Genomic DNA, 21,146 nt, shown 5'->3' on the forward strand with positions numbered 1-21,146 from the left:
CTGCAGGTGTTAGTGCTTGATATAGAAAAAGGTCTACATCAGTTCAGTCATCCTGCTATTACTACCATTCAAAACTAATGGCTACTCGCATACAAAATAGTCTACTATACTATGATGCATCTATCTACATATAATATATATGGTACAACATCCTACTGTCAGCGGAAATCAAAATTCGGGTGACACTCGGCCAAACTCTTGCTGTAACGCCTCTAGTACGGCCTCAGTCAGTCTCATCGCTCTATGCTATACGGCCTCGGTGCGCACATCATGTTGTTTCAAATAAACCATCACTTGAGATCCTGCCCTAAGTATCTGATGGAGTCTCTCCCTCAATATATAATTCGGCTGAAGTGCTCTGACTGGTCCATCCTCTCTAGTCTCGAACAACCCAAGGATCTCTCGGTACTGGTCATGCCATCTCAGCCTCTCCTCTCTCTCACTCTGGAACTGCTGGTAAGATACCATATGGGGCTCACGAAGATCATTTTGGGAACCTCGGGTAGGTAATGGATGGTCAATAACTATCTCAACCATGAACTCCTGCTGAGGAAACTAGTATATTCCAGGAACAGGTGCATAAACAGCCAATTGTGCAGGAAATAATACAGGCTGCTCTGGGGGTGCAAACATCGGTGGCTCTGGCTGCTATTGTGGGATCTCTGGCTATGGTGCTGGGATCTGCGGCTCTAACTCCTCCCACTGAGGGATGTCAACCATATTAGGAATGTCAAATATCGGAAACTCCAACGGCGGAAAATCAGGTACCTCAGGCTCAAAATAAGGAAAATAATCAGTAAAGTCAGTCACCTCTGGTACAGAGGGTACTGGAAACTGCTCTGGTGGTGGTCCCTGGGGTAATGGTGGTGGTGGTGGCAATGGTGGAAATGCCTGAATCGATGCTGGTGGAACCACTGGGTCTGAAGCTGTCCGCTCTGAGGATGATGCTGATGAAGCCATCTAATAGAATAACCATAACACAAGAAAAGATCAAAACACATCCCTGAAACTCACAAACTCCTAATCTAATAAACAAACAACCCTATTACCATTATTCCTATCTTATGTGATTTTCCTATCTTATCTTAACTCTAATGTTCTTGTTTTCAAGCGCCAAAACCTAAGCTGTGATGCCAACTATAATACCCTCCAAATCTGGGGTATAGATTTGGGGCATTATTAATACTAACTACTCATTAAACCTGTACAAGCATAATATAAATAAAATAATTACCCCGAACTACTACTACTCAGGATCTTTTCAAGGTTAAGGATTAAAAATAAGAACGACTAACCAACTTTATTACAAACCAATTTAAACAACCTGTCTCAAGAACTCTCTTTATTACAAAACAATATTCTATTCACATTTTAAACTAAGCATCTTTTATTCAAACTAAAACTATTACTCATTCTGCTACACTTGATCTGGCAATTCAAAGCTCTCTTCTGGGATAGGGACAAACACCCTTGATATTAGAGGGTCCTGCTGCTTTACTCGCTTCTTGACTACTCGAGTTCTGATGGGTTTCATTCTCTACCTTAACTGAAAAACAAGGTGAACAACAATAAAAGAGGGTGAGCCAAAATTGCTCAACAAGCCTGCAATAATATATATAGTATAAAGAGAGAAGAATAAATGAATCAGTGATCTGCTGGTTTGAACAACCATTTGTTTCTGTAAGAATAATAAATTACCATTACTGGCGAGTGCCAAATGAATGAGACTGGAAACAAGAGCCAACATATGCACTATAACCTGCTGATCAGTCAGGATAAAGTGCAGATCTATACCCAACTACATAGACCAACCAACATAAGGGGTACCCAGGCAAATATATCCTAATCATCAAGGGTCCGGTTAATACCCGACCCGCATCATAACCATCATGGCCATAGCTTAGCATCCGGAACAATCGATATACTTTTGATGTATCCCAACATCAGGATATATCAGAGTATATGTAAGTAAGGGTATCAATATTGGAATATGAATAGAGGATTCAATAAATTGGGAGAAATGAAGAATCGAAATGAAATAGAAACAAGGATCAATAATTGTGTATCAATATATATGAACAATAATTATCAAGGTATAACTGATATGGAAAGTTGGATATATTTCACTATTTTAAACTTATAATAGGGGAAAGACTTGCCTGATGTGCACTTCACCTCGTACGATTCACTGCCTTCTGTTTCTTGCTTGATTCACCTTGTTCGTATAGAATCTATCAAGGAAATATATTCGTTTAGATAACTTATCTCATACGCGTATCTCGAATTGATATCACGTAGCCCTAATCGTCTACCCATACGATTCTATCAGACTCGCATGTATAATATAACACATAAGGTTCACATAATCACGTAAAGCACATAGCACATAAGGCATATAATTGATTTTTAGACTTGTAATTATTTTTAGAATCGATACTAGACTTATAGTCGCATTAACTAACACTATCTGGTTCGTTTCATAATTTTTTAGGATTTATTAGACTCAATTCTACCCCTAATAGGGTATATGAACAATTAATCAACGTAAGACGACTCACTTCTGAAAGAAATTATGATTTATAATTATTTTTAATGGAATCAGGTCATTTTCTAAGTCTAAGGGTATTCGTTTCACTCGAATCGGACTAACGATTTAATTACGCAATAAACAAGATTTAATTAATTATAAATCAATTATAATTAATTAATCACAATTAGTTAAACCTTAATTATATTTCTAAATAATTATTTAAGAATTATTTTATTTTTAAAATAATTAATCCCTAATTTTTAGAAATAATTATAAATTATTACACTTAATTACGAATTATTACAATTTATGCAATTAAATCGATTATTAATAACTAATTATTCGATACGAATAAATATTACAACTCTAATGGCACAAGTAAATGAACGCTCGAATACTAATTCCAACTTATCGAACTACTACTCGTATAATTACGAGTTATTCCTATTATTCGATCAATTATAGAATTATTAATAACATTATTCGATACATTTAACCTTATTTATTAATTAATTACTTAATTATTAAATAATAGATAATATAATAAATAATTAATTTCGAATTTCTAAATAATAAAATAATTCAGAAATTATTTATAATATTTTTCAGATTTTAAAACTGATTTTTAATTATTTTTTGGAATTATTAAAAACTGATTTTTTTGATTTTATATGTTAGATATATTTTTGATGTCATGTCTAATAATGATTCGTGTTTAGTTTTCAAATATTGACTACAGGACAAATCAGGACTTAACAGAAAATTAGTACTTATACTAAAGTCAGAACTTATGATATCAGATGATATTCATCAGGAGATAATATCAGGACTTAAGAAGACTTTCAGATAAGGAAGGCGGCTGATTGAAGGGAAAGAAGCTCAAGACTAAAACAAGAAGAGATATGCATGGAGAAGAATTCTATGAAGAATAGAAGATTTGGAGGAAAAGATAACTAATTGATATATTTTAGGATACAGAATTATATTCGATATCAATGAGAGATTATCTTGTAACTGTGTGGTATATAAACACAACATAGGATTTACAATAGAAGTGTTATCATTATCGAGAATATTATTCATTGTAACCCTAGCAGCTCTCGTGATATTTGTTCATCACTGAGAGAGAACGGTTTCATTGCAATATTGTTTTATTAATAAAATTATTCTTTGTTACATACTTGTGTTCTTAATTCGATTTGATTGCATTATACACTGTATTCAACCCCCTTCTATAGTGTGTGTGACCTAACAAGTGGTATCAGAGCCTATCTGTTAACACACATACAATAAATATCCAAATCAATCATGTCTGAAGAAGAACAAACTCCAACCAAGCCCACCAAAACTAAAGAAACTCCAAAGACTCAAATCCACAGTCGATATGAGACTGTAAGGGTTCCCATGCTGAGACCTTCTGAGTATCCCATATGAAAAGTAAAGATGGCTATATTTCTGGAAGCTACAGATCCAGAATACTTTGACAGAATTTATGAAGGACCACATAAGCCAACCAAGCTCTCTGTTGTAGTTGCAGATCAACCAGCAGAGACCATACCAAAGGAGAAAAGTGAGTATACAGCAGAAGATATCTCATCTATTGCCAAGGATGCAAAGGTAAGGCATTTACTGCATAGTTCTATTGATAATGTCATGTTAAACAGGGTAATTAACAAGGTGTCAGGGAACTGATGCAATCAAGAAAAACATGAAGACGATACTCACTCAAGAGTATGAGCACTTCGACTCAAAAGCTGATGAGTCATTAACTGGATTATATGACAGGTTTGTCAAACTCTTGAATGATCTGTCACTGGTGGAAAAGGAATATGATCTTGAAGATTCAAATCTAAAATTCCTGTTAGCTCTTCCTGAAAGTTGGGATTTGAAGTCTACTACTATAAGAGACAAATATGCTCTTGATGAAACTACTCTTGATGAAATTTATGGTATGCTCAAGACTCATGAACATGAGATGGATCAAAAAAGCAAGAGGCATGGGAGAAAGTCAAGGACAGTAGCTCTTAAGGCCGATGAGGAATTCCCCAAAGTGGCTATCTCAAAGAAAGGCAAAGGAAAGGCTCTCATCACAAAGTCTGATTCAGATTCATCAAGTTCTGATAATGATGAGGATTCAGAAACTAAAAATCTATCTAAAGATGGATGTTGATGAAGAGATGATGAAATTGTGTGCTCTTATGGTGAAGGGTATCACAAAGATAGCCTACAGGAAATTCAGAAAGGGAAAGAAGGTTTCCAGGAAAAGTGGAAGTTCTGATAAGAAGAGTTTCAGAAAATCTGAAAGAAAAGAAAGAAAGTCTGATAGAGGAGACTACTCAAATGTTAAATACTACAATTGTGGTGAAAGAGGCCACATATCTCCTGAATGCAAGAAAGGAAAGAGAGATAAAGGGAAGGCCCTTGTCACAAAGAAGAAAAGCTGGACAGATACTTTAGATTCTGAAGATGAGATGAACTATGCCTTGATGGCAAATATTGATAGCAGTTCTGATGCTGCTGAGTTAAAGGTACCTCAAACAATTTATGTTTTTCATACTGATGATATTACTTAGTTGAGATCTTATCTTAAAACCATATTCATTAGCTATAGAGATCAGACCTTACCATGTGATAGGTTAACTTCTGAAAATCTGGCTTTTAAGAAAATGAATGACTATTTAGAAAAATTAAGAGTTAGTTATGCTCCATCAAACTCAGAAAGAAAGAGATGATATGTTTTATGTTAGATATTAAGTGTTAAAATTGGATCAATCTCTAAAAAATGAGTTAGAAAAGGAAAGAGAGATTATCAGGACTTGGACTAACTCTGGTAGATGAACTCAGAATTTGCTAAGTAGTGGAAATTGGAAAGAGGGCTTAGGTTGTGGAGATGATAAAAGTGATATAAGAACTGAACAAATTAAGCCAATTAATGTTAAACAGACTACTAAGCCAAAGGTAAATCTTGTCAAGTTTGTAGCTAAAACTGTAAAGTCTGATTATGAAAAGATGAAAGATATTAATACAGAAGTTAAGGCAGAGTCAACTTCTGGCAAATTAAAACAGGATAAACCAATTGAAGTTAACATAGGCTTAATGACAAAGAAGCAGCTTAAGTATAAGCTGAAAGAGATTAAGAATGTAAACAAGGTAAAGCCACCTAGGAAAAATAGGCATGGAAAGGAAGGTGTGAATAAAAACAATAATTATAAGTCTGTTCCTAATGCTCCTAGAAAGAAATGCAATAACTGTGGAAACACTAACCATTTTGCTTCTTGCAGGAAGAATAAGGATACAAACTCTTTACCTCCTAAATCAGGAATTAAGAGTCAGACTGTTAGTCTCAGGACTTAAACATAATTTGCTGAGTGTTAGTCAAATCTGTGACAGAGGTTATCATGTGGATTTATTTGAAGAACACTGTGAAGTTGTAAGCAAATCTACAGGCAAAGTTGTTCTGAAGGGATACAGGCATGGTAACATTTATGAAGCCAAGCTTTCAACAAGTTCTGTTGGTTCGGCAATCTGTCTGTTAAGCATAGCATCAATTGAAGAAAGCTGGGATTGACACAAGAAACTCTCTCATTTAAATTTTAACAATATAAATAACTAATCAAGAAAGATCTTGTGAGAGGACTGCCAAAATAAGTATTTGCTCCTGATGGCCTTTATGATTCATGTTAAAAGGCAAAACAAAGAAAATCTTCATTCAAGAGCAAGACTGAATCTTCAATTCTTGAGCCTTATCACCTACTACATGTTGATCTATTTGGTCCAGTGAATGTCATGTCTATTGCAAAGAAGAAATATGCTATGGTCATAGTAAATGAGTTTACCAGATACACATGTGTGTATTTCTTGCATACAAAAAGTGAAACTGCATCTATCTTGATTGATCATGTCAAACAACTGGATAAATTGGTCAAAGACTCTGTGAAAATCATAAGAAGTGATAATGTAACTGAGTTCAAGAATATGATTATGGAAGAGTTCTGCAAAGACCATGGAATAAACCAGGAATTTTCCGCTCCTGGAAATCCGCAGCAAAATGGAGTTGTTGAAAGAAAGAATATAACTCTTTTTGAAGCTGCAAGAACTATGCTTGATGAAGCAAAGTTACCAACCTACTTTTGGGCTGAAGCTGTGTAGACTGCTTGTTTTACTCAGAATGTAACACTTATCAACGAGCATGGAAAGACACCATTTGAGATGGTGAAGAAAAAGAAGCCAAATCTGAAGTACTTTCATGTATTTGGATGCAAGTGTTTTGTTCTTAAGACTCATCCTGAACAGCTATCCAAATTTGATCTAAAAGCTGATGAAGGAATTTTTGTTGGATATCCACTTTTCAAAAACACCTTCAGAGTCTAAAATTTAAGAACAAGGGTTGTCATGGAATCTATCAATGTCTCTTTTGATGATAAGAAGATTGCTGGACTTGAAGATTTCAATGATCATGATCAGCTGAGATTTGAGAATGAAGTTTTAAATTCTGATTTCGTAAATTCTGATAGTCTAAATCCTGATACTACAAACTCTGATGGGTTAAACTCTGATGTTATTGAAACTGTGGTGACTACGCCAAAGGAAAATGCACTTGTGCAGGGGGAGCATATTGAAGATCCAACCACATCTCAAGAAGCATTAGAACCTAGAACAGTCTCTTCAAGTTCTGATTCATCAAGTTTTGATGGGCCAAGTTCTGATAATTCTGGAAACTCAAATTCTGAAGGATCCAACTCAGAGAACATAATTTCAGGGGGGTATTAGAAAATGTTGATGGAGACAGCATGGATCATGGGGGAGCATCCAGTTCTAGAGATCACCTTTCATCTGCAAGAAAGTGGACTAAAGCACATACACCTGACTTGATTATTGGAAATCCTGAAGCAGGTATTAGAACTAGAACAACAACATCAAATGAATGTCTCTATCATTCTTTTTTTCTCAGACTGAACCAAAGAAAGTGTAAGAAGCTCTTCAAGATGCTGATTGGGTGCAAGCAATGTAGGAAGAGTTAAATGAATTTGAAAGAAATAAAGTCTGGACCCTAGTGCCAAGACCAAAGAATAAATCCGTTGTAGGTACAAAGTGGGTATTCAGAAATAAAACTGATAGTGATGGCATAATTACAAGAAATAAAGCAAGGTTGGTTGCAAAAGGATATTCTCAACAGGAGGGAATTGATTATGATGAAACATTTGCACCAGTTACTAGATTGAAAGCCATAAGGATATTTCTGGCTTATGCTGATCACAAAAAGTTTAAAGTCTTTCAAATGGATGTAAAAAGTGCTTTTCGTAATGGAGAATTGGAAGAAGAAGTATATGTTGAACAACCTCCAGGTTTTATAGATTCAAAATTTCCTATCATGTCTACAGACTTGATAAAGTACTTTATGGCCTTAAGCAAGCTCCAAGAGCATGGTATGAGACATTAGCTCAGTTTCTTTTGGAAAGTGGATTTAATAGAGGGACTATTGACAAAACTTTATTCTATCTCAACCATGGAAATGACTTACTTTTGTTGCAGATATATGTTGATTATATCATTTTTGGTTCTACAAATGACAGACTTTGTAAAAGGTTTGCCAAGCTAATACAGTCAAGATATCAAATGAGTATGATGGGAGAACTTAGCTATTTTCTGGGTCTTCAAGTCAAGCAGAATGAAGAAGGAACTTTTATTTTTCAATCTAAGTACACCAGAAATTTGTTGAAGAAATTTGGAATGCAAGATTGTTCAACTGCATCCACTCCTATGGCCATTACAACAAAATTGGATAAGGATACTGGTACATGAGCAGATATTACTGATTACAGAGGTATAATTGGCTCACTACTCTATCTAACTGCAAGTAGACATGATATTATGTCTGCTACCTGTCTTTATACAAGATTTCAAGGATATCCAAGAGAACCTCACTTAACAGCTGTGAAAAGAATTTTCAAGTACCTTAAGGTTACGGCTGATCTAGGATTGTGGTATTCTAGAGAATCAGACTTTAAGCTAATAGATTACTCAGATGCAGATTTTGCAGGGTGCAAAATTGACAGGAAAAGCACAAGTAGAAGCTGCCAATTTCTTAGAGGCAGATTAGTTTCTTGGTTTAGCAAGAAACAAAAGTCAATTTCCACATCAACTACAGAGGCAGAGTACATTGCTGCAGGAAGTTGTTGTGCACAAATTCTTTGGATGAAGAATTAGTTACTGGATTATGGGTTCACATATTCTAAAATACCCATTAATTGTGATAATCAAACTGTTATTGCTATAACAGGTAATCCAGTTCAGCACTCAATGACAAAGCACATCAGCATTAGGTACCACTTCATAAGGGAACATGTGATGGAAGGTACAGTGGAATTATATTTTGTTCCAACAGATCAACAACTAGCAGATATCTTCACAAAACCACTGTGTGAAGCTACTTTTACAAGATTGGTAAATGAACTTGGAATGGTTTTAGGTTCTTTCTCTAAATCTGTTTAGTTTATGTTCTGATACATCAGAGCTTATGATGAGTATTTACAGATATTACTATCTTTATGTAATTTGTGCTTAAATTGAAATTCACCTAAGTGTTGATTATTGTCTGATATGAATTTCTAAACTCTGATAGTGATAAGAATATTTCTGTGACCTAACAAGCCAATGAGGATAACTTTGCTAGATCCTGACCTAGTAGTCTCTAATATACTAAAGATCCCATGTTTGAAGTAATTGTTTATGTGGAAATATTTTAACACAAGCAAATTCTGATATTGAGCTTTGTTATTCCAAAGGAACTAACAATGAGATTTACAGAAGGGGGGTTGAATGTAAATCTCAAAACTTTTTCAAGTTTTGAGCAGTTTCAAAGGCTAAGTGTTTTGATGAACAGTTGTGTGTGAATTACTTTGAGCAGGTGCAGACATATATATATTCAAGACACAAATGTAAAGAACACAAAGGCTTTAAAAACTTTTCTGGTGGATTTGTTGTTCCACCAGAGATGTGTATTTCAGAAAATCTGTGATTCAAAGAATTGATCACAGCTGCGTCCTAGTACAAACTAGATGATTTTCTCTCTATATTTTTCTAAACAGCTCTGGAAAATTCATCATCTAATTACTAGTTGCAACTTGGTTTATATATCACCAAGTTTACATGTGAAGACAAAAAATAAAATACAATTTTTAAAATAGTTCTTCACATGTTTCTTCTTCGTATCTCTATCCAATGCAATCTAGGATAATCTGTGAATCTTTGAATACTTCCTTATTTGCACCAGAATGGAAATGCTGCATTTTCTTGATTCCTCCAAGAGGCTACCACATTCCAATTGTCTCTGTCAACCCATGTGACTCTGTCAGCTTATAAATTGTCACTGTCAAGTGCTATTAAACTGAGCACCCGTTGAAGCTTTTCATCCATTGATGGCTTTATCCGTTGATGCTTTATCAGTTGAAGCTTTACCCGTTGATGCACTCATCCGTTGATGGATGTTATCCGTTGAAGCTTTAGAGATATCCGTTGAAGCTTTGTTTCTCATCTGTTGAAGGCCTTAATCTATCAGTTGATACTACTTCATTTATACCAAATTACAAGGCATGAAATATTTACAATTAGCCCTCCTATTTGCATATCCACTAGTAGTCAACATGACTTATAATTTCCCACAACTTTTAAGAATTATAACTTAAATACAGAAACTAAAATGTTCTACAATACTAAACTTATTAAGTAAAGCTACTCCATCAACGGATAGCCAGAGTGGTCTTATCCGTTGAGGTTACAAATACTAGATTTCTACTTAAGTGTTTTGCTTAACTTATCATCAAACTAATACATATATTCCTATCAATCTCCCCCTATTTATGTCTACTAGAATTATAGGCATAAATTTGGGTTTAACTTGATGGTAGCAAAACACTTAACAAATATATGAGCTGAAATCAAGTAGAAATTCAAAAGTGCTGCAAAAGTGTATGTACTGAGATAGAATTGAAGAATTACATTGTTTCCAAGGATGCTCCTTTAGACTGAGCAAATTATTTTATTTTCCTTTGTTCCCTTGTTTTCTTCCATAGCCTCCTGTCATTTTCCTCTACTTGGAGTTGGAGTTGTTTGTAGAATTCAGCTTCATATTCTTCACGGATATCCAACTTAGATTGCATGTCCTTGAGAGTTTCATTACTGGCAATTTTAAGTTGTCTTCAAGTCTGAAAAATCTTCTGACTCCTTTATTTTCTCTGAACTCCATCAACCAATGAGGTGATTTATGAATTATAATTCCATGCTCAGGGATGAGTAGTGTTCTAGGCAAGGAATTAGACTCCCACCAAGTTTTCCTTATGCTGGCAATCTAGTTGAGAATCTTAGTTTTGGCAGTCCTGGTAAAGTAAGAATCCCTTTTGATAGCTGAGTAGACTCTAACCAAGGTAGAATAGCCCTCATTTAGAATTCTTTAAAGAGGCCAAGTCCTTTCCTCACTTCCTTTATACTTGAACACTAGCATTTCTGGGAGCTGTTTGTAGGAACTTATTCCCCTTACTTCCTCCAGCTCATCCAGATAGAGTTCAATATCTGTATACTATTTTATGTCAAAAATGTAAACATAATCATCCTTTGAGGCTTGTGGCTTAGGCTTAGGTTTATATTTCTGAGTGAATTTACTTGAGGTTAGGGGAGGTGTTAATTTGGATTTTCTTTTCAGTTTCTTTGGTGGTGGAGAGGTAGTTAGGAAGGTAGGCAAGTTGATGGTGTCCCAATCAATAGGTTCCTCTTTAGGGATGATTGGTTCACCATGGACATTTATACTGGGATCAGCAATAAAAGGTTCAGGAATGGAAGGTAGTGGTTTAGATTTTGATTGGGTTTCCATAGTGTCATCTCCACTATTCCTTTTTGCATTGGCCTTATTTATGTTCCCTTTCTGCCATTCCTTTCTTTCCTCCACACTCTCATCAACCACATTCCCCATATCCACATTTCTGCTTTCAATCTTATCTTCTTCACTCTTGTCTTCAATCTTCTTCTTTTCTTCAGTCTGACTTGACTTTAGCTATTTTTCAAGCTTTGCTTGTGCTCTTTTGTCAGCCTTCAGCTTTTTAGCTTCTTCCTTTAACCTCATGGTTTCTTCCCTCTTGGCTATTGAGAATTTGTGATGTCCTTGCATCACAAAGATACTCTTTCCCTCTCTATAGATGATAGCCATGTTCATTCTTTCCACTACATCCTTGGTCTCTTTGTGCTTTATGATGTTACCACCCAAAACTTTGTCTTCATCAGGCTTTGGAAGAGGAAAATCCACTTCTGTTAGTTGAACAAAGTTTAGAGGGTTCTTTGTAGAGTCCTTGTTGAATCTAGTAGATGGCTTGAGTGCCATGGGCTTCAGGTTCCTGAAAGAAGTTTCTTTAACCTTATTCCTCCTTACTGGCTTGTGCTTCATTGTGATTTTCTCAACTTTTGTGCTATGTTTCACAGATAAGGATTTTGTAGTTGTAGAGCCAAATACCTGTTGCATCCTTTCATCAATTTTTCTCCTTTGCTCTTTCACCTTCATCTCAGCTGCTGCTAGCTGGATTAGATCAATTCCATCAAGCTTTCCTTTTATTTGAAGTGTTGGAGAAGTAGTGATGGCAGGAACTAGAACTTTCGATATTAAAATATTTGTAGATGGCTCCCCTCCCCCTTCCACTTTATTTTCCCTCTTTTTGTTATCATCAAGGAGAGGAGTCAATCCTTGTGTTTTAGCCAGTTGCATTAGAAGACTGGTCTGAGACTGTTCATTTTTAAGAATGGTGACCACAGAGTTTTCAATAACTTGAACTCTGTCCTCCAATTTGGCCAGCTTCTTTTCAGCATCTGATTCTCTTCTCAGTATCAGTAACAGGTCCTGCATGGTACCATAGGGCATGATTGAATCCAGCTTCTCAGAATTATAGGACTTCCAGTCAGCTATATCCTTCTTGAGTTCATCCACACTCAGATTCTGTCTTAATTGTTGTAGCTTCATAAGATGTAGAGAATCTAGGTGGGCTTGAAGAATAGCCTTGGTACCAGCATTTGAGGTGTTCTGAATGGCCTTTTGGATAGACATGACTTCTTTGACTAAGGATACATTGAATTGTCCTGGTGTAGACTCCTTTGTCAATGCCCATTCAAGTAAATCTGGAATAGAACTTGGGCCTTCATCTCCCCCTAAGTTCATGCTTCCATTAAATGAAACAGAGTCATCATCATTAGAATTTACTCCAAATTCTTCAGATGGCTCACCAGCTGTAGAAGGCATCAAATTGATAGCAACTTTACCCCTTTGTAGAGATTCTGAAGTATGTACTAGATTTAAAGTCTTCTCTGCCCCCTCATTGCCCTGAGTAGCCAACAGTTGATAGGTTGACACAGGATGAGTAAAAGTGTCAGCATCCAAGGAAATGTTATCAATTACAGCTTTGTAATGTTGCTGAAATTGTCTTTCCTTTTCAGCAGCATCCACAATCATTGACTCATGAGCAATGGCTGGATCCACCCTTATACCTTTTGTACCTGCTTTTCTCTCAATTTCTCTCTTTTCTTGCATCAGGGGCTCCACCTGGCTCACACTCCTCACACCCTCACCTTCACCTACTAAGGTGGCACTCCTCTCACTTTCTTTTGCCATGCTGGAAGAAACAGCATGCATATTTAGACTCTCAAGCTCTCCTTTTGCCTGGGAGCAACCCAGCCTCTCACTCAAATTTTCACTCCCTTCCCTCAATCCTAGAAGTGATTGTACAGTAACCATGTCTTCTACACTTGGAATTAATTCAGTTGTTTGTGTAGAGGCTATCAACGGATAAGAAGTATCCGTTGAAGTGGAGACTGATGGTATCAACGGATAACTCCTATTAAGCTTATCCGTTGAAGAACAACCACTTGTCAACGGATGAGAGATATCCGTTGAAGAAGGATAAGAAGTAGAAATTGAAAGTGACATAATTGTTGAATCTGTGTGGATTGATTTTGATTTAGGTGACACAGATTCTTCAACTAAGTCTGAAAGAATTGGCTGATGATCCAACAAATCATCTAAAAGATGATGATCACCAGTATTTGAGTGGGGCTCCTCCCTGAGTTGTAAAGAGGGAAAATCAGGAATTGATGTGAATATCATGTCCACATCCAGAGATGGTGATGGAGAATTTTGGTGATTGATGTGTGTCAATTTTGAGATAATGGGGCTGTGACTCCACATTTGTTGAAGTCACATCAAGCTGAATTTGAGAAGGCATAGATACATGTGGGTGTATCTGTGCAGTGTGTGCACCCTGTATGGAAACTAGGGTTTTGACCCTTTTTCTTCTTGTAAAGGCTTTTACAGGTGAGTGTGTGGCTTCAGTGTCTCTCCCTCTTTTGTTCTGTGTCCCTGGTTGGGGACTATTTTAAATAGTTGCACCCTTTTGGGAGGATGCAACTAGGATGAGTTTGAATCCTTTTCAACCAACACAGTCTTTTGAGAAACTGTGGCTTGGCTAGCTGGGGTACCACTCAATTCTCCTACCTTATCCTGGGGGTTTTCTTGATGTTCACCCCTCCCCTCAGCACTCACACCCTGTTCAGTCCCCTCGGGGTTTATGGTAGTTGTTACAACTGTTGTCTTTTAAGAAATAACAGAGGTGGCTTTCTTTGACTTTGGTTTTGAAACTTTAGGTTTGCTGGCCTTGATAGGAATCTGTTGGGACAAAGACACAGATTCCATGGCCACACTTGAAGGCAAAGAAATGATGGGGTTGGAAGTAGTAGGAGTTGAAGAAGTATTTACCTCACTTACCTGAGGTGCATTCATGATTGGTAAGTATACCAATGGCACCTGATTGTTGAGGTTAATTCTCAAAAGGTCTGCAAGGACCCTCTTCTCTTGTGCCCAACATTTGAGTTTATTACTCTCATTGGTTATGACCAAACCTTCAGCAACATGGTTAGCTAATAACATAAATGTTAGTCCCTTAACAATATAGTAAGAATTACAGAAGGGGGGTTGAATGGAATTCTTGAACCTTTTTCTTGAAATAAAAATGTTCAACTTGATTATGGATATATTTGTTTTGATTAGCACAATGCGGAATGTAAACTTGAATGAATCAAACATAAGTAATTAAAAATAAGAGTATTTAAAAACTTTCTGGTGGATTTAAACAATTCCACCAGAGATATATTTAATATATCGAGAGGACTCTGTCTGCAGAAATGCTCACAGCTGCTTACACAAATAGAACTACTAAGAACCCAGGAAATGCTAAAGATAGTGCTTACAAAGATTTCTCTGTTGTTGTTTCTTAGCTATCTCTGTTATCTTTCTATTTGCTACTCTTTTGGTTTATATATTACCAAGATTACAAAGTCAAAAGAACTGAACAAATATAAAATCTAACAGTCTTGATCTTTGCTGCTTTTTGTCCTCTATTACCCAGTTAATGGGCTTCCACAGTGTACTTGTATCCAACTCAACGGCTGTGTGTCAGCTTTCACTGTTCAACTGATGTTTGAATCTTGATATGATCATCTGTCGACTTTCAGATCATCCGTCGATGACTTATTTGATCATCCGTCGACTGTTATGTTAAACATCCATTGATAGTCATTTGATCATCCGTCAAAGCTTTGTTAAGCATCCATTGGTAGCTATTTTGGTCATCCGTCGAAGCTTTGTTAATCATCTGTTGGTAGCCATTTTGGCACTTGACTTCATTTCACTTTTACAGAATTACAAGACATTGCTTATGTACAGTTAATCAACTTATTCTGCATATCTAGTTAAAGTCAACATGACTTATATGCTACTACAGATTCTATACAAAGGTGCATACAACACTGTGCTACAAACTTATCATTACATAAGCTATTCACTCGATGGATAATAAGTTAATCATCCGTCGGGACTATAATGAGTTATCCGTCGGGACTATAATTCTTATCTGTCGAGTGCTACATTATTTCACTAAGTAAAATCTACTTAGATGTTTTGTTTAGGTAATCATCAAGTGCTCAACATATTCACAACAATCTCCCCCAATTTATGTCTACTGGAATTGTAGCCATAAATTAAGAGATACTTGATGATAACAAAACATCCTTAACATATATTTTTAAAGATAAGTAGATAGAACTGAAAGTGCTTCAATTTAAACAAAAATGTACAAGGTTTGGCTCACAGTCAGTTCAAGATGCTCCTCTAGTCTGAGCAGATTTTTCTAGATTCTTGAAGGTCTGGATCTTCTTCCAAGCTTTCTGTTGTTTTCTTCAATTTGATTCTGGAGCTGTCTGTGGAATTCTAATTCATCAGATTCTGAGAGATCTAACATTTCTTGCATTTCCAAGAGAGTCTCATTGCTAGAGATACTCAATTGGTCTTCTAATCTGAAGAATCTTCTCACACCCTTGTCATCCATGAATTCCATCAGCCAGTAGGGCCTTAGATGCACTCTTCTCCCTGTGTAGGGATGATAAGAGTTTTGGGTAGTGCATCTTTGGCTCTAACACTCCTTAGCTCTTCAATCTTCTTCAATACTAATCTTCTTGCAGTTACATTGAACCCAAAGTTTTTCTTGAAGGATGAATAGACTTTGATCAACACAGCTTGGCTTTCTTGAAGTATCCTGTGAAGAGGCCACTGAATCTCCCTTCCCCCTTTGTACTTGAACATCAACCTTTCAGGTAGGTTTCTGTATGCATCAATTGCCCTTACCTCATCCAGCTCCTCCAGATAAAGGTTTAGATCTGAGAATTCTTTGATGTCACACAAGTACAAGTAGTCTCCCCTGTTGACCTTGGGTTGAGCTTTGACTACTGACTTGGATTTGAGAGGTGACAGCTTTACTTTCTTGACTGCCCTTGATTTTGTCCTTCTTGGCTTAGTAAGAATTGGAAAGTTGAAGTCAGGAATTGGTAATTTATCCCACTCTATTGGCTCATCCTTTGGTACAATAGGCTCTCCATGTATGTTCCTGTAGGGGTCCACCAACCTTATGTCTTCAAACACCACAGAGGGCTTTGATGCTTGAGTTTCAGCTTGAGTGGATTCCTTTGGAAATTGATCTTCCAATTCCTTGTCAACAACATCCAACTTTCTTTTTGTTCTTTTAGCCAGTTCTTTCTTTCTTGGGGATTTCTTCTGTTCTTCAATCTTCTTCTCTGATTCAGTAGCTTGAGATGGTTGAGAGGGAATTTGTTGAGAAGAATTCACAGCCTGTAGCTTGACCAAGATAGCAAACTGTTCTTTCTTTTGTTTAGACTTCTTTGCATCTAGAGCAACTTGCCTCTTTTCCTACTTTAATCTGGCTTTTTCTTCTTCCTTTGCATGAGCAAATTGTGGATGTCCAGCTACCACACAAATTTCCTTCCCATTTCTGAATATCTTTGCAATTCTCTTTCTTGAGGCTGTATCAGCTGGATCTTTGTAGAGGAGAATAGATCTTTGACAGAAGCTTCTTTTCATTAGGCTTGGGTGTCTCATACACAGAATCCATAGGGTTTTTCAAAGATAACTTTGGATAGTTTGCCCTTGGTTTAAGAATTATCTCAGCCTTTGTAGTCTTGATGCAGGAAGATTGTCCTTTCTCTAGATAGTTCATGCTCATCTCATTCACATTGATTGGCTTGACATGAGAGTGATGGATGGCTGACTGATCTGGTTCCTTGATTAATTGAAACTTTTTCTGTATTTCCTCATCAATCTTTTTCTAGTTGATCAGAGTCAACTCTCCTTTATCAGCATCTTTCAAATTTGCTGCTGCTGCATTTATAAGATCTATACCATCTACAACTGGTGGCTTGGAGATAGTAATTGAAGGTACAATTACTTTGCTGATTTGAACTAGAAGTTTCTCCCCCTCAGTTGGACCTTTCTCCCCCTTACTTGATTCTCTCTCCCCCTTTTTGTTATCATCAAGTGGAGGAGTTAGGCCTTGTGCTTTAGCCAGTTGCATAAGAAGATTTGTCTGAGTCTGTTAATTTTGAAGAAGTAGAGCCACTGAATTCTCAATAACCTGAACTCTGTTCTCCAGCTTGGCTATCTTCTTGTCAGAATCTGATTCTCTCTTTAATCTTAGTAATAGATCATGCATGGTACCATATGGCATTATTGAATCCAGCTTCTCAGAGTTATATGTCTTTAAGTCAGCTATCTCCTTTTTCAATTCATCCACACTGAGATTCTGTCTTGAGTGTTGGATCTTCATTAAATGTAAAGAGTCTAGGTGAGCTTGAAGAACAGCCTTGGTACCAGGATCTGAAGCTTCCTGAAGGGCCTGCTGAATAGCTATTACTTGTTTTACCAAAGACACCTCAAATTGCCCTGGTGAAAATTCCTTTGCCCATGCCCATTTAGGTAAACTGAAAGCAGAACTTGGGCCTTCAGCTCCCCCTAAGTTCATGCTTCCATCCAAAGAACCAGAGTCATCATCATCAGAATTTACTCCAAATTCTTCAGATGGCTCTCCAGCTTGAGAAGGAATTCTGTTCATAGCAACTTAATCTCTTTGAAGAGATTCTGTGGTGTGCACTAAATTCAAAGTCTGCTCTGCCTCCATATTTCCCTGAGCAGCCAACAGTTGATAGGCTGAAACAGGGTGAGTAAAAGTGTCAGCATCCAAGGAAATGTTATCAATTACAGCTTTATAATGTTGCTGAAATTGTCTTTCCTTTTCAGCATCATCCACAATCATTGACTCACTAGCAATGGCTGGTTCCATCCTTATTTCTCCAGTACCTGCCTTTCTCTCATATTCTCTCTTTTGTTGCATCAGGGTCTCACCCTGGCTCCCCACCCTCACACCCTCATCTTCACCTACTAAGGTGGGACTCCTCTCACTCACTTTTGCCAATCCTGAATGAATGGATTGCTGAGATTCACTCTTTTCCTCTCCTTTTGCCTGGAAGCAACCCAGCCTCTCACTCAATGCACTCTCCTCTCTCAGTCCTAAGAGTGATTGTATTGCCACCAAATCTTCTGCACTTGAAATTATTGAAGTTTGAAATTGTGCAGAGACACTCGACGGATAAGTGATATCCGTCGGGTGAGTGGTAAAGCTATCCGATGGATAACTGCTGTTAAGCTTATCCGTCGGGACACAATCACTACTCGACGGATGAGCAATATCCATCGAGAGAGTAGAAATGAATGAGGTGGGAAGAGAAACTATTGTTGACTTTGTGTTGATTGAAGTTATTTGAGGCACAGATGTCACAATAGAATCAGAAAGAATTGGCAAGTGAGCCAACAAATCATCTAAAAGATGATGCTCACTTGCCCTAGATTTTGGCTTCCCCAGCAGAGTTAAAGAAGGGGAATCAGGAATTGAAGTGTTTATCATGTCCACTTCCAGTGAGTTAGTTGGTGAGTATTGTGTTTCTGTAGCTTCTATTATGAGAGATTTTGGTTGTGACTCCACATTTATTGGAGCCACATCAATCTGAATTTGAGAAGGTGCAGGGACTGTGTCTTTAGCACCAGTTTGCACTAAGTGTGTGCCCTGTGCATCCCCAGTTGTTTTGGATTTCTTCTTTCTAGTGTAGGTTTGGTGTGAGCTTGTGTCCCTAACCCTCTTGGATTGTGCTCTTGGATGAGAGCTTTGTTCAATAGCCACATCCTTTTGGGAGGATGCAGCTAGAAGTGAGCTTTTGTCCTTTTTAAGCACTAAAGTTTGTTGGGAAACTGCAGTGTGGCTAAGCTGGGATTCACTCAACTCTCCAACCTTATCCTTGGGGTTTCTTTGATGTTCACCCCTTCCCTCACCTATCTTACCCTCCTTCACACTCCCCTCTTTGGTTTTGGTAGATTTTTGAACTGGTACCTTTTGAGAGATACAGAGGGGGTTTTCTTTGATTTGGATTTAGAAATTGCAGTTGTTTTGCAGCTTTGGTAGGCAACTGTTTGGTCGTTGTCACAGTTGCCATAGCTATGCCTGAAGTCAAAGAAATAGAAGAGATTGGAATAGTTGAGGGTCTGGATGAACTTACCTCACTTACCTGAGGTGTCAGCATTACAGGAAAATAGAACATTGGCACATCCTTGTGATGGTTGACTCTGTTCAAGTCTGCAATGATTCTTCTCTCTTGAACTCAACAAGCTAATTTGTTGTTTGGGTTCTGAAGTTCAATCTCTTGACAAAGATGGTTAGCCAAAAGCATAAAAAATCTAGCATAGTAAATATTCTTTCCTCTTTTGGCTAAGTCACCTAGTTTAAAACCTAACTCATACACAACAAGGTCACTGAAATTGTAATATTTGTCTGTAACTGGTATGTATAGCATGTTAAGTATGGAAATGTTCACAGAATCAAAATTACTGATTTTTCCAGAAAAGACTTCAGTTACTACATCACACAAGTAACTTCATTCCTTCCTAAGACCTAGTCTTCTAATTTCACATAGTTTTGCAGTAGGAAGTGCATAATGAATGGAATTGAGCATATGGACAATATCAGTGTCAGTGTGTGGTGCAGTTACATTATCATCAGGAATCTTGAAACATGCTTTTATTACATCACTATTGATACATAAATCATTACCTTTGATGGTCAGAGTGATTGTTTTGTCAGCAGAGTTGTAGATTGCTGTTATCCACATCTCCTCAACAACTTCACAATAAATTGTGGGTGATTCCAGCATTGCAAAACTTAACTTACAGTTTTTCACGAAGTCCATCATCTTATAATAGTCTTCAGATTGCTGAATCCCCTTATTGACCAAAGCAGTGAAGTTGTTCTTCTCATAGATGAACCCAGACTGTGACATGATCTTTACTACGGGTGCCATTGTTAGAGAAGAAAAGCTTGAAGAGAAAGATGATTTTTGCTTGAGAGAGAATGAAATAACACAGTTGAATTTGAGAGTGATAAAAGAAAATGATTAGAATGAAATAAGCTTTTATACTTTACTCAAAATCAATGGATAAAAATAATAAAGAGAAGTAAATTACCCAGAAGAAATTGCCTAAAACAGCCGTTTTAAAATAAACTGTAAAAATTCTACCCATTATCCGTCGTGTAATGCTTACAAACTGTAAGTATACTCGATGGATAATGTTCAGGGAATTAACGGTTAAGATTTCGACACTTCGACGGATGAGGATAAGCTGTTATCCATCGAGCTTTAAATACTCCAGAAAAGTAATTAATTTTTATTTACAATTTGTATATCGACGGATGACTCAACTCGATGGATAATGGTCATCCGTCGAGATGCAAATTTTGACTTAGCCAAAATTTTCATCCAAGACTAAAAATCAGTTAAATTTCTAGCTACTTTTCAACTTGCAAAATAATTCAGATAAATTCAAGAGTAATTAAGCATACATAACTCACTTACCAACCTAGAAAAGGTGGATTCATCCAGTGACTTGATAAAAATATCTGCAAGTTGCTTCTCACTTGGAACAAAATGTAACTCTACAGTACCATTCATTACATGTTCCCTTATGAAATGGTACTTGATGTCTATATGCTTTGTCCTTAAATGTTGCACTGGATTTTCAGTGATGGCAATTGCACTTGTGTTCTCACAGAAAATAGGAATCCTTTCAACTTGTAAACCATAGTCTAGCAATTGATTTTTCATCCATAAAATCTGTGCACAACAACTGCCAGCAACAATA

At 36.9% G+C, this 21,146-nt stretch overlaps 1 pseudogene; it reads right to left on the reverse strand.

The window, feature by feature from the left end:
• Positions 1-666: 666 nt before the first annotated feature.
• LOC141696308 (uncharacterized) overlaps positions 667-21,146 on the reverse strand; it is a 63,290-nt pseudogene continuing 42,810 nt past the window's right edge.

Source organism: Apium graveolens, chromosome 11 (genome assembly GCF_009905375.1).
Source record: "Apium graveolens cultivar Ventura chromosome 11, ASM990537v1, whole genome shotgun sequence".
Lineage (NCBI taxonomy): Eukaryota > Viridiplantae > Streptophyta > Magnoliopsida > Apiales > Apiaceae > Apium > Apium graveolens.